The sequence below is a fragment of the Tupaia chinensis genome, unplaced genomic scaffold (assembly GCF_000334495.1).
Source record: "Tupaia chinensis unplaced genomic scaffold, TupChi_1.0 Scaffold138491_1, whole genome shotgun sequence".
Taxonomy (NCBI): Eukaryota; Metazoa; Chordata; class Mammalia; order Scandentia; family Tupaiidae; genus Tupaia; species Tupaia belangeri.
In genome coordinates, this window is record NW_006198387.1 from 657,519 (window position 1) to 667,784 (window position 10,266).

The window sequence follows — 10,266 nt, forward strand, 5'->3', positions numbered from 1 at the left end:
CTATTGCCAACTTCTCACCTGAATACTATTTAAATGTCTTCCTCTTTGACATAGTTATGGACACTCTGGTCCCCAAAGACTAAGGGACTTAATTCAAGTTCACTCTGTCAATAGCAGAGCCAGGACTAGCATACAGCCTAAAAACAGCCCATGCTCAAGGGCTCCCTACGATAAAATGTGCCCTTTGTTTTTAGCCAGAGAGAGGTATCTGCTGGGCTAAATCCATGATTCTCTTTGAGGTTAAAGCTGTACCCTAAAGACATGTCTGTGATGGAGGGTGGCAGGGTCTGCCTGCTAAAACCCCAGTCAGTGGACCCAGGAGCTTTTGCGCTGAAAGGCTGGGTGGGGGTGCTCGGGCCTTGCTCACAGGATGGCCCATGGAGAGGAGGTGCCACTCTGATTTGTGAGTCACCGATTTCGGCTCCGCAGAGGCCTTGTCAAGCAGGAGCCTGTCAGCTTTCATCTCCATCTCTCCTACCCCTGGGGCCAGAAGTCAAATTTGGTTTCTGCTCACTTGTTTGATTTTTAGTGGCTTCTCCAGCTCAGAACCTTCAGCAAGAATCCTCTTTTGAAACTTTAAGATGGAAATCTCTGAGCTGGGCCTGTGCTACTCCTGACAAGTGTGTAATTGATGGGAAATCTCTCACTGGAGGCTCTCCTACGCTGAGTCCTGCTAAAAGGCACTTTCAGAGATGGGAAGGGCTCTTAGAGACCTTTTACAATGGACTAAGCTGGGCTAAAATCGTCACCTTTAGTCTCCCAGGTGACCATTCACCATCACCAACCTCTTTGGCAATCAAAGAAGAATATGAAGGAACAGGTGCAAAGGAAATCACTCCCTTAATAGACACAGGGAAGAAGCCTCTTAGGGGCAGGCAGAAAAGCAAAGGCTTGGGAGAAAAATGTGAAGGGTAGGTGGATGCTAGGGACAAGGGTGGGCTGTACCTTTGGTTTTCCCTTTCAAGTATCCTGCCCTCCTTAAGGTTCTACCTTAGATTTCCAAGGCTATCACCACACCTGACTCTTTCCTACCATCCTCTGGGGAATCCAACCCCATTCCTTGTTTCTCTTGAACATATTTGAAATGGGCTAATACTTTCCAAAGGAGTTTCCCTGACACACTGAAGAAATTGAACGTAGGAAATACTAGTAGCATTGGAAATGATCCAGTTTACTCAAGGCTATGTCTAGATCCTGAAAACTGAGAAGCAAGCACAAGAGACCTCCAGCTTCCCCCCAGTGTTCTCTCCACATTCATCCCTCATCTTACTGCTTCACCTGTAAGATACCTCCTCTTCCCTCATCTGCAAGGCCCCTGGGAAACTTTTGCTTTTCTGGTACCTGTAAGATAGTATGAAGGGTCCCCTTGTTCAAATCAAATCAGAGCAGAGGAGAGCATTCAGGAGATAAAAGCTAAATTAAAGCAGGAAGGTGGAGCTCTCAGTATAGAGGGGGAGCAGCAGTATAAAGCAATAGAAAGCAAGAAATATTCAGGAGTTGAAATCTGTAGAATAGAAGAATCTATCACAGAGTAATAAGAGTTCAATCTTCTTTTACTTGTTTTAGGAGTTATCTATTGAACTCAAGCTGGAAATCCCTTTATCATTTGGATACTGGAAGTGGTCTTTCAAAAAATAAATTAGAGGGACCAGCAGTTGGTGTAATGGCTATGTTGCTGGATTCCCATTTAGACGACCATGGTTCAAGTCCCAGATCCAGTGGCTTAAATTCACACAGGGCGCTTGTGCATGCGTGCCCAAGATCCTGAGAGGAGAATGAAGGAGAAGGGATTGCGGTGTGGTCATCCACCCAGGGGGTGATTTCTCACTTTCTATTTCTCTGTCTCTCCCTGTCTTTCTGGTGAGTGCACGTGTCGTATAGTAAAAACCTCTCCAAATAAATAAATTAATTAAAGGGCCAGTAGGTAGCATGGAGATTAATGCAGCTGGAACCCACATGGCCAACATGGTTCAAGTCCTAGACCCAGTGGCTTGAAAAAATTTCCAGGCATGTGTGCATGTGTGCCCAAAATCTCAAGAGAAGAATGGAGGAAAAGGGATTGGGTCATGGCCAACTCCCTGGAGGTGATTTCTCACTTTCCCTTTATTTCTCCCTCTCCCTGGCAAGTGCACACACTCCATAGCAAAAACTAAAAAATAAAACTAGCATTATAAAGAAGGGAAGCACAGAGAGAAATAGCGATAATTTAGCTATTATTGAAGATATCTGTAACAGGATGTCACTTCTTTTTAAAAATCTACTTAAGGTGTAATTTACAAACCATAAAATGCCCACATTTTAAGTGTACTTTTTTTTAAAAGAGAGAGAGATTTTTTGCTATAGAGTGAATATTCTCACCAGAGAGACAGAGACAGACACAGAGAGACAGAAAACCAGAAATCTCCCCAGGGGGGATGGCCACACTACAATCCCTTTTCCTCCATTCTCCTCTTGTGATTTTGGGCATGCACGCACACATGCCCAGTGTGAGTTTTAAGCCACCAGGTCTGGGACTTGAACCATAGTCAACTACGTGGGAGTCCAACAATGTAACCATTATGCCATCTGCTGGTCCCCAGTTTGTGAGTTTTGACAAATGTATACACCCATATATCTAAGTCCTTAATCAAGCTATAAAACATTTCCAATACCTCAAAAAAATTCTCATGCTCTTCCACCCTCTAGCCCCACCTTCCCTCCCAGGCAACCATCGACCTGCTTTCTGCCACTATTGATTAATTTGACATGTCCTAGAACTTCATATAAATGGAGCCATACAGCATATAATAGGTGACTGGCTTTCTTTCACTGAGCATTATATTTTCATCCCATCTATTGGCAGTTCTTTTATTTTTGTTGCTGAATAATATTCCATTGTTTGAATATACCATAATCTGTTCATTCATTTACTCTCTGAACATTTGTTTACAAGTCTCTGAACAGATATATATTTCTATTTTCTTGGAGAAATACCTGAGAGTGAAAACTCTAGGTTATATGGTAAGCGTACATTTTACAATACCTTATAAATAACTAGCAACTCATTTTTGAACCCATGGAACATTTCTTATTATTATTTATCACAATTCAAAGATGAGAAATAAATTAAGTTTAGTCCAATCCTACTTGAATTAAATTAGTAGAATCTGAATGAACAAGACTAAGCCATAATAAAGCATTAATTCAAAAATTGTTTGCAATTTTCACTCATAGGAAAAGAGTGTTTCTAAAAGAATATGATGTAGACCAAGGAGGGAGAACTTTTGTGAACTTGGTATATTTTTCCCTGGAAAATAACAACACTACATTGTTATTTTATCAACGGGATTCGATTATATAAAATAAAACTATAAAATGCTTCACAAATATACATGGGGTGCTATTTTTTTTTAGAGAGGTTTTTGCTATAGGACACATGTGCTCTCCAGAAAGACAGAGACAGAGAGACAGAAAGACAGAAAGCGAGGAATCACCCCCCAGGGGGGATGTCCACGCCACAATCCCTTCTCCTCCATTCTCCTCTTGGGATCTTGGGCATGCACGCACACATGCCCGGCGTGAGTTTAAGGCACCGCATCCAGGATTTGAACTATGGTCAACTACATGGGAGTCCAGCAACATAGCTATTATGCCAACTACTGGTCCTAACTGGGGTACTATTGTTTTACTCTAATGGACATTTTCAAAGGTCTTGAGCATTGGTTCACTTATAAAGTCATATGGACCCAGTATATGCCGTGCTATCCTCCTCTGAGTTGGTCCAGCCAGAAAACTGGAACTAGCATGTAGCCAGTCAGCCAGGAACCTGGAAGATTATAGCCCCACTCTTCTTAAAGGTTCCCCTGTGCCAGGGAGCCTTCACAGTGCCCCAAGGGTCCTAGTGTCTCCAGGAGCAGCCTAATCATTGCCTCAGAAATTTCTTTAGAAGCTGATTGACATCAGCTGCCAATTTAGATAATCACCAGAGAGCCCCAATTAAAACTCTGCACATCGATCTCACCACCAGGACTTGAGACTTTAATACAAATCCACAAGTGGAAAAAAATTACCCCCTGAGAAAAAAAAGGAGCATCTTTGTAGCATGTGCTATATTATATAGCCATATTATACATTATTTATAATTCATAGATGCATTTTTCACCCATCCTCCTAAATGTTGCATTGTTACTCTAATAAGGTTCGTATTCAGAAACTTCCTTTTTCAATTCTTCATTTTGGAAAGGGACATTAGTTTGGAAGAAAATATAAATGAAAGAGTATTTTTAGCACTGACAAAAATAGGAACTATTTTAAAGTAATTTGTACTATTGTCATTGCTGGGGCCTTCATTAGCCACCCAAGGAGGAAGTGCCCAGTGTTTTTACTAATCCTCCAGATGAGGCCAAGTTTAAAACACACACTCTCTATGGGGATTGTGTGAAGATGTTAAAACTTGGCCAGAAAGGTGACAAGGTATCTTGATAATTGAGACAATCCTGGAAGTCCAGTCACTGTGAACTAATAGTGGGTAATCAAACTCAGCGGGGTCTGCACAGACACTGGCAAATGCCAAACAGCTTCCTGTATGCACAGAACTCAGTCTTAATTAGTCACAGAGGAAGAATAGGCACATTTAAACTAATCCGAGGAATCATTACTGTTCGAGTTGCTTATATACAAACATGAAAATTGTTTCCCTCAAAACAAGCCGTTCCTACCTGGGCATATAAAGATACTCAACTGACCTTGATAAATTGTCCGGAGAAGAAATTCTCTCCTTCATTTCTCTTTTTTATTATATTTATTTATTGTGTATTTCTCTGCTCTCTATCTCCCGGTAAATAATGGATGTAGGAGGCAGGTTAACTCAAGAGTGGCACTGACAAGAAATGTCAGTGGACTTTTCTGCAGTTCGGGAAGTTTATGGATGCAGAACTAAAAGTGCTGCTGGCAGAGGGTGAGACAGACCTGACTATTGAGACAGTCAGTGCTCTTTGGATAGCTCTGTAGTGTTTTGTTTTTGTTTTTGTTTTCTTTTTGGAGAGGTTTTTGCTATAGGGCACATGCGCTCGCCAGACAGAGAGAGAGAGATAGAGAGACAGAAAGTGAGAAATCGCCCCCCAGGGGGGATGGCCATGCTGCAATCCCTTATCCTCCACTCTCCCCTCGGGATCTTGGGCACGCACGCACCCGGCATGAGTTCCAAGCCACCGGGTCCGGGACGCAAACCACGGTCGACTACGTGGGAGTCCAGCCACATAGCCCTTACGCTAACTGCTGGTCCCCGAGCTCGGTAGTGTTTTTGTTGGCAATTCTCGCAAAAGCATCAACTGGAGGTGTTCCTGTTGCCCCGGGGTTGCAGCTAAGACCCTGAATGGAGGGCAAAAGGCACTTAGTGCCCCACTTTCTGAGTCCTAATCTCTCCAAGAGAACCTTAGGTGACTCAGTCATCACAATACAAACTTATTGAGAGTGCTAACTCCAGAATCACCCACCCCCACCCTAATTTATACACATACCATACCGAGAATCAAAACTGTACCTTGGCCTTTTGGATAGTGCCACATTTGTGGAAAGGGGTTATTCCCTTCCATGAGTAAAATTAATGCAGTTCTTGCTCTTAATCTCTCCGGAAGTCATATGATTCTTCTATTTAAGAATTCACAAAGAAGGAGCCTACAGGAAGAGGAGCTGGCATTTCGTTTCTTCTTCTTCTTCTTTTTATTTATTTAATTTTTTTGAGAGGTTTTTGCTGTAGGGTGCGTGTGCTTGCCAGAAAGACAGAGAGACAGAAAGCAAGAAACCACCCCCCAGAGGGGATGGCCACGCCGCAATCCCTTCTCCTCCATTCTCCTCTCAGAATCTTGGGCATGCACGCACACTGCACAGACACTGGCAAATGCCAAACAGCTTCCTGTATGCACAGAACTCAGTCTTAATTAGTCACAGAGGAAGAATAGGCACATTTAAACTAATCCGAGGAATCATTACTGTTCGAGTTGCTTATATACAAACATGAAAATTGTTTCCCTCAAAACAAGCCGTTCCTACCTGGGCATATAAAGATACTCAACTGACCTTGATAAATTGTCCGGAGAAGAAATTCTCTCCTTCATTTCTCTTTTTTATTATATTTATTTATTGTGTATTTCTCTGCTCTCTATCTCCCGGTAAATAATGGATGTAGGAGGCAGGTTAACTCAAGAGTGGCACTGACAAGAAATGTCAGTGGACTTTTCTGCAGTTCGGGAAGTTTATGGATGCAGAACTAAAAGTGCTGCTGGCAGAGGGTGAGACAGACCTGACTATTGAGACAGTCAGTGCTCTTTGGATAGCTCTGTAGTGTTTTGTTTTTGTTTTTGTTTTCTTTTTGGAGAGGTTTTTGCTATAGGGCACATGCGCTCGCCAGACAGAGAGAGAGAGATAGAGAGACAGAAAGTGAGAAATCGCCCCCCAGGGGGGATGGCCATGCTGCAATCCCTTATCCTCCACTCTCCCCTCGGGATCTTGGGCACGCACGCACCCGGCATGAGTTCCAAGCCACCGGGTCCGGGACGCAAACCACGGTCGACTACGTGGGAGTCCAGCCACATAGCCCTTACGCTAACTGCTGGTCCCCGAGCTCGGTAGTGTTTTTGTTGGCAATTCTCGCAAAAGCATCAACTGGAGGTGTTCCTGTTGCCCCGGGGTTGCAGCTAAGACCCTGAATGGAGGGCAAAAGGCACTTAGTGCCCCACTTTCTGAGTCCTAATCTCTCCAAGAGAACCTTAGGTGATTGGACTCAGTCATCACAATACAAACTTATTGAGAGTGCTAACTCCAGAATCACCCACCCCCACCCTAATTTATACACATACCCCAAGGAGAATCAAAACTGTACCTTGGCCTTTTGGATAGTGCCACATTTGTGGAAAGGGGTTATTCCCTTCCATGAGTAAAATTAATGCAGTTCTTGCTCTTAATCTCTCCGGAAGTCATATGATTCTTCTATTTAAGAATTCACAAAGAAGGAGCCTACAGGAAGAGGAGCTGGCATTTCGTTTCTTCTTCTTCTTCTTTTTATTTATTTAATTTTTTTGAGAGGTTTTTGCTGTAGGGTGCGTGCGCTTGCCAGAAAGACAGAGAGACAGAAAGCAAGAAACCACCCCCCAGAGGGGATGGCCACGCCGCAATCCCTTCTCCTCCATTCTCTTCTTGGGATCTTGGGCACGCACGTACACACACCCGACATGACTTTTAAGCCTCCAGGTCCAGGACTTGAACTGTGGTCAACTACATGGGATTCCAGTGACATAACCATTATGCTAACTGCTGGTCCCTTGTTTCTTTATCACTGCCCTGTCTGTGCAACCTAAATGAGAAGAAGAGAGAGACAGTGTCCCAATATCACCATACATCTAGATATAGGTGGACTACAGCCCTGACTGCCCCCACGTACGGGGCAAAGAGACATCTACACTAGAAGAACATGGTAAGAAAGCCACCAGCTCAGGTTCAGTTGGAATTTTCTATTGAATCTTTCAAGGGACCTTAATTCCCAAATATGCTTTTAGACCTCGAGTCTCTTATTAACTGATATGTTGGAAGAACCATAGTCTTTATGAAAACTGTAGAAGATCAGTTAGAGTAACAGACAGACATTCCAGAAAGCCATAACTATACCCAGCTAAATAAAAGAACATCTGTCTTTTTCCTCTCCCTCTTCCATGGTACATAACAATAGTCCCTGAACCCAAAGGATGGAAGAGAAGGTGGTGATTGAAACCATACCTAGTCCCCCTCATGCCTTCCCAAGCTTGCTGGTGCAAGGACTTATTCCTTTCTGCTCCTGGATAAAAGTCTGAGGAAGTCCCTTCACCTTTCCAAGAACTCTCAGATAACATAAAGAAACTCCTGAAGGGACCAGCAGATGGCATAATGGCTACATCACTAGACTCCCACATAGTCGACCACAGTTCTGGCCCTGGCCATGGAGGCTTAAAACTCACGTCGGATGTGTGTACATGCGTGCCCAAAATCCCGAGAGGAGAATGGAGGAGAAGGAATTGCAGTGTGACCATTGACCCTGGGGGTGGAGGGGAGATGATTTCTTGCTTTCTGTCTCTTCATCTCTCTCTGTCTCTCTGGTAAGAGCATGTGCCCTAGAGCAAAAAATCTCTCTCATAAAAGAAGAAGAGGAAGAAGAAGAAGAAGAAGAAGAAGAAGAAGAAGAAGAAGAAGAAGAAGAAGAAGAAGAAACTCCTAATTGTTCTGATCACAAAGATGTTCTCCTTTCAGTAAATAAAATGACCAAAGGAAATGTAACATCAAAGCTTTACTGCATTCCAAATTAAAGCTCTTTACGTTCTTAGTTCTATCCTCCCTCAACCTTGGAGACCTGTAGTGGGTCAGCTTATTCCCTGTTCTTTCCCCACCTTACTCTTCTACTTTCTACCCCCTCCCCGGGCTGTTGTTGGCTTCCATAAGGTTGGAAATAAGATGGGGGTGGGGTGTTAGGAAGAAATGAGAGAGGAAGAAATGAAAAAGGTGCTTTCTAACTGGCATAGACATGGACAGATCATGATGTACTTTGAGCAGAGCAAGCCTGGTGCTGATTCTGTGTCCTGTCAGATGCTTTCATAAATGACTCAGAGATAATTCCCTCAGCAGCTCCTGACTATGGTCCTCTTAATATATGTGAAACCGTCCATCACCCCTTGAGTACATGGGAACCCTTTTTATTGTCCTTCCAGGCAGTCCTTTCTGGGGAATCCAGAAGACCCCAGGCTGACTTCCTCCACTTTGGCCATCTCTGAGATACCTTTACTTATCCAGTGCCCCATTGTTATGAAGGTGGAGCTTTCTCCCAACACAGCTTCCGTTTTTTGCCATGGACCCTTCCATCAAGGTCTTGCCTATGAATTGTTTCCAGGCCTGGGTCTGTAGTCAACGTGTGCCCAGACTGTCAAAGGTCACATTTCAAATGGTTTTCTTCAGGCCCCCTCTGAGTGGGTAGGAGAAAAATAGCCTCAATTTCTTTCCTCATAGAGTGTGAGCAAGAAATGCCATGGCACATACCCACTTCTCTCCAAAGAAATTCCCTTTTAGCATCTCCAACTTCAACCTCTTACACTTTTGGGGTTGGTGATGGGCTAAGAATTAGCAAACTGGCTTTTCACCACCACTTTTTGCAAGACACTCTTACACTGTTTGTTGAACACTTTATATTGGGATGAGAAGATATTAAACACCATTTATTCCTAGCCAACAACTGCGACCTTAAACAAAACAGACACACAAAGAGTCTTATGTTAACATACTGTTTTACATTGCTGGGATATGAAGACATTAGTAACCTCTACAAGTTGGGAAGAGGGAGGGGTGAGATGTGTGTCAGAATAAGGTGTCACTCAGGAAAGAAACTAGAGCTAAAAGTGGCCTTGGAACATAAGCCATCTGGAATTCACAGGCATCTAAATGGGAGGAAAGGATATTAAACTTCCCGTAGAAAGTGGGCTGAGTCTCAAGTCAACATTATTGAAAATGTTAAAGAACAAAATAACTTGACTAACATCTGGGGAATATTATTATTATTATTTGTTGAAATGTTGATGGAAATAAGCCAGGTGATTTTGATGGCAGGCTCCAGTGTAGCTTTGAGAAAGCCTTGTTATAAAATAGTAACTCACTGATATGTCCAGCAACTCAGAAAACTCTCAATGGTCCTGAATTACTTGAGTTGTTTATCTCCCAGGTCTCCACTTCCCACTTTATTGACTACCCTCTGCCCCAGTTTATTCATTTAATTCACTGGAATGTCCATTATACCTTTCATGATTATCTTAATATCAAAATGATCATAAATGTATCTAAATCCCATCAGTTTGAATGATTTTTATATGAATATGAATTACACAAAGAGAACTTGAATAGTCAAGAGAAATTATTTGAACTTAGAAGTAGGCCTATAAGAATAGTTGACCTTCTTTTGGTGCTGATTAAGGGTTTGCTTTATATTAACCAGGTTATTTCACAATTCCATAGAGGCACAGATCAACTTGTAGCTCTTATTCTGACAGAAATGTAAATAATTTTTGTCTGTTGGAATAGAAGCACCAATGGGTTATGGTCTATGGCCCTCTTGGACTTGACAGGTTTTATATCTAACCCAGAAGTCTTATCCTAACATTGTTTATACATACCTAGCTTCTTGAATACTCTTTGGAATGGGTTTAACATCTTAGTTGTCCCCTCATTTATTGATGAGTTGAATAAAAATCTGTGGTATCTGTTCATTTCATATTTGAA